The sequence below is a fragment of the Syngnathoides biaculeatus genome, unplaced genomic scaffold (genome assembly GCF_019802595.1).
Source record: "Syngnathoides biaculeatus isolate LvHL_M unplaced genomic scaffold, ASM1980259v1 ctg188_pilon_pilon, whole genome shotgun sequence".
In the NCBI taxonomy this organism is placed as follows: Eukaryota; Metazoa; Chordata; class Actinopteri; order Syngnathiformes; family Syngnathidae; genus Syngnathoides; species Syngnathoides biaculeatus.
This window is the reverse complement of record NW_026907445.1, coordinates 207-4,818: the sequence shown is the minus strand read 5'-3', so window position 1 is coordinate 4,818 and position 4,612 is coordinate 207. Positions and strand designations below refer to the sequence as shown.

Genomic DNA, 4,612 nt, shown 5'->3' with positions numbered 1-4,612 from the left:
AGAAGAAGGATGAACAAGAACAGACGGGTGGTGAAAAGGGACAAATATGGAGGAAATGAAGGATGGAAGAGAAGATGAAAAGGGAAGGATCTAAAGGAAAGATGGGTAGAAGAGAAGGAAAGGAAGGACTCAAGGAAAGACCGGTGGATGAAAAGGAAGGAAATATGGAAATGAAGAAGGAAAGATGGGTGGATGAAAAGATGAGCTAAAAGTGCAGATAGCCATAGAGGCTAGCTAGCGTTAGCAGTCAACAGTTGGTCGGCTACGAAGCGTCGCCTCCTCCTCACCCGAAGTCTTTTCTCCAAAAAATAAAATAATTAAAACAGCTCCAAAATCAACACTTTTGCTTGATTACAGTTAGTTTGGAGCACTTTTGATAAAAGACGATTTCAATGAAAACTGAAATTAATGGGGAAGGGAACGGTTGGAGTTGAGGCCCTTGTGGGATTCGAACCCACAAAACCTGGCTCACTAAGCCAATTCTCTAACCGCTGATCCACGGGGCCGCCATACAATCATAGTAATAGTAGTTGACACAAATATGTGGGTGGCACCATGCGTGACGTCACGTGCTTGCGTGTTTGCGTGCGTGGGCCCGTAAATTCTTCAAGGCGGTGTAAAAGAAAGTTGAGAAAGTTTTGTTTTTGTCAATTTGTTTGTTGGGGATGAGTTCCCGATGTACACGGTCATTTTGAAGTTACGAACGGCTGGAACGATGGAAGAGAAGATAAGGCATGAAAAAGGAAAGGATGATGTGGGAAAGTGTGAAATTAAGAAAAGAGAGGGATATAACAATGGAAGAAAAGACAAAAGAATGAATGGCAAGAATGGTGCGAAAAAGATGAAAAGGTCAGGGATGAATGGGAGTGATCAGCGGGATATGAACCCACAACCTCTGGATTACGAAAGCAACGCTCTAACCACTGACCCACGGTCAACACGGCTCATACTTGAGAAGGTTGACACACGTGGGCGGGACCGTGCGTGACGTCACATGCGTATTTGCGTGCGCGGGCATTGACAGAGCGATGAGAAAGTTTTCTTTTGTTGATTTGTTTGTTGGGGTTGACTTCCCGATGAACACGACAACATTTTGAAGTTACGAATGATGGATGATGGTGGATGAAAAGATGAGCTAAAAGTGCAGATAGCCAAAGAGGCTAGCTAGCGTTAGCAGTCAACAGTTGGTCGGCTACGAAGCGTCGCCTCCTCCTCACCCGAAGTCTTTTCTCCAAAAAATAAAAAATTAATAAAAATAATTAAAACAGCTCAAAAATCAACAATTTTGCTTGATTCCAGTTAGTTTGGAGCACTTTTGATAAAAGACGATTTCAATGAAAACTGAAATTAACAGGGAAGGGAACGCTTGGAGTTGAGGCCCTAGTGGGATTCGAACCCACAAAACCTCGTTCACTAGGCCAATGCCCTAACCGCTGATCCACGGGGCCGCCATACAATTATAGTAATAATAGTTGACACAAATATGTGGGTGGCACCATGCGTGACGTCACATGCTTGCGTGTTTGCGTGCGTGGGCCCGTAAATTCTTCAAGGCGGTGTAAAAGAAAGATGAGAAAGTTTTGCTTTTGTCGATTTGTTTGTTGGGGATGAGTTCCCGATGTACACGGCAACATTTTGAAGTTACGAACGGCAGGAAGGATGGAAGAGAAGATAAGGCATGAAAAAGGAAAGGATGATGTGGGAAAGTGTGAAATTAAGAAAAGAGAGGGAGTATAACAATGGAAGAAAAGACAAAAGGATGAATGGCAAGAATGGTGCAAAAAAGATGAAAAGGTCAGGCATGAATGGGAATGGAGTGATCAGCGGGATATGAACCCACAACCTCTGGATTACGAAAGCAACGCTCTAACCACTGACCCACGGTCAACACGGCTCATACTTGAGAAGGTTGACACACATGTGGGCGGGACCGTGCGTGACGTAGCATGCGTATTTGCGTGCGCGGGCATTGACAGAGCGATGAGAAAGTTTTCTTTTGTTGATTTGTTTGTTGGGGTTGACTTCCCGATGAACACGACAACATTTTGAAGTTACGAATGATGGATGATGGTGGATAAAAAGATGAGCTAAAAGTGCAGATAGCCATAGAGGCTAGCTAGGGTTAGCAGTCAACAGTTGGTCGGCTACGAAGCATCGCCTCCTCCTCACCCGAAGTCTTTTCTCCAAAAAATAAAAATAATTAAAACAGCTCCAAAATCAACACTTTTGCTTGATTCCAGTTAGTTTGGAGCACTTTTGATAAAAGACGATTTCAATGAAAACTGAAATTAATAGGGAAGGGAACGCTTGGAGTTGAGGCCCTAGTGGGATTCAAACCCACAAACCCTGGCTCAGTAGGCCAATGCCCTAACCGCTGAGCCACGGGGCCGCCATACATTCAGAGTAATAGTAGTTGACACAAATATGTGGGTGGCACCATGCGTGACGTCACGTGCTTGCGTGTTTGCGTGCGCGGGCCCGTAAATTCTTCAAAGCGGTGTAAAAGAAAGATGAGAAAGTTTTGTTTTTGTCAATTTGTTTGTTGGGGATGAGTTCCCGATGTACACGGCAACATTTTGAAGTTACGAACGGCTGGAAGGATGGAAGAGAAGATAAGGCATGAAAAAGGAAAGGATGATGTGGGAAAGTGTGAAATTAAGAAAAGAGAGGGAGTATAACAATGGAAGAAAAGACAAAAGAATGAATGGCAAGAATGGTGCAAAAAAGATGAAAAGGAAGGAAAAGTCAGGGATGAATGGGAGTGATCAGCGGGATATGAACCCACAACCTCTGGAATACGAAAGCAACGCTGTAACACTGACCCACGGTCAACATGGCTCATACTTGAGAAGGTTGACACACATGTGGGCGGGACCGTGCGTGACGTCACATGCGTATTTGCGTGCGTGGGCATTGACAGAGCGATGAGAAAGTTTTCTTTTGTGGATTTGTTTGTTGGAGTTGACTTCCCGATGAACACGACAACATTTTGAAGTTACGAATGATGGATGATGGTGGATTAAAAGATGAGCTAAAAGTGCAGATAGCCATAGAGGCTAGCTAGCGTTAGCAGTTAACAGTTGGTTGGCTACGAAGCGTCGCCTCCTCCTCACCCGAAGTCTTTTCTCCCAAAAATAAAAAATTAATAAAAATAATTAAAACAGCTCTAAAATCAACACTTTTGCTTGATTCCAGTTAGTTTGGAGCACTTTTGATAGAAGACGATTTCAATGAAAACTGAAATTAATGGGGAAGGGAACGGTTGGAGTTGAGACCCTAGTGGGATTCGAACCCACAAAACCTGGCTTACTAAGCCAATGCCCTAACCACTGATCCACGGGGCCGCCATACAACCGTAGTAATAGTAGTTGACACAAATATGTGGGTGGCACCATGCGTGACGTCACGCGCTTGCCTGTTTGCGTGCGTGGGCCCGTAAATTCTTCAAGGCGGTGTAAAAGAAAGATGAGAAAGTTTTGTTTTTGTCAATTGTTTGTTGGGGATGAGTTCCCGATGTCACGGCAACATTTTGAAGTTACGAACGGGCAGGAGGATGGAAGAGAAGATAAGGCATGAAAAAGGAAAGGATGATGTGGGAAGTGTGAAATTAAGAAAAGAGAGGGAGTATAACAATGGAAGAAAAGACAAAAGGATGAATGGCAAGAATGGTGCGAAAAAGAAGGAAAGGTCAGGCATGAATGGGAGTGGAGTGATCAGCGGGATATGAACCCACAACCTCTGGATTACGAAAGCAACGCTCTAACCACTGACCCACGGTCAACACGGCTCATACTTGAGAAGGTTGACACACGTGGGCGGGACCGTGCGTGACGTCACATGCGTATTTGTGTGTTCGGGCATTGACAGAGCGATGAGAAAGTTTTCTTTTGTTGATTTGTTTGTTGGGGTTGACTTCCCGATGAACACGACAACATTTTGAAGTTACGAATGATGGATGATGGTGGATGAAAAGATGAGCTAAAAGTGCAGATAGCCATAGAGGTTAGCTAGCGTTAGCAGTCAACAGTTGGTCGGCTACGAAGCGTCGCCTCCTCCTCACCCCAAGTCTTTTCTCCCAAAAAAAAAAAAAATAATAAAAATAATTAAAACAGCTCAAAAATCAACACTTTTGCTTGATTCCAGTTAGTTTGGAGCACTTTTGATAAAAGACGATTTCAATGAAAACTGAAATTAATAAGGAAGGGAACGGTTGGAGTTGAGGCCCTTGTGGGATTTGAACCCACAAACCCTGGCTGACTAGGCCAATACCCTAACCGCTGATCCACGGGGCCACCATACAATCATAGTAATAGTAGTTGACACACATATGTGGGTGGCACCATGCGTGACGTCACGTGCTTGCGTGTTTGCGTGCGTGGGCCCGTAAATTCTTCAAGGCGGTGTAAAAGAAAGATGAGAAAGTTTTGTTTTTGTCAATTTGTTTGTTGGGGATCAGTTCCCGATGTACACGGCAACATTTTGAAGTTACGAACGGCTGGAAGGATGGAAGAGAAGATAAGGCATGAAAAAGGAAAGGATGATGTGGGAAAGTGTGAAATTAAGAAAAGAGAGGGAGTATAACAATGGAAGAAAAGACAAAAGAATGAATGGC

At 44.0% G+C, this 4,612-nt stretch overlaps 1 non-coding gene across 1 annotated transcript; it reads right to left on the bottom strand.

The window, feature by feature from the left end:
* Positions 1 to 2,316: 2,316 nt before the first annotated feature.
* On the bottom strand, positions 2,317 to 2,389 carry trnas-acu (transfer RNA serine (anticodon ACU)). The gene has a single exon. It is a non-coding gene; the product is annotated as a tRNA-Ser (tRNA).
* Positions 2,390 to 4,612: the final 2,223 nt, after the last annotated feature.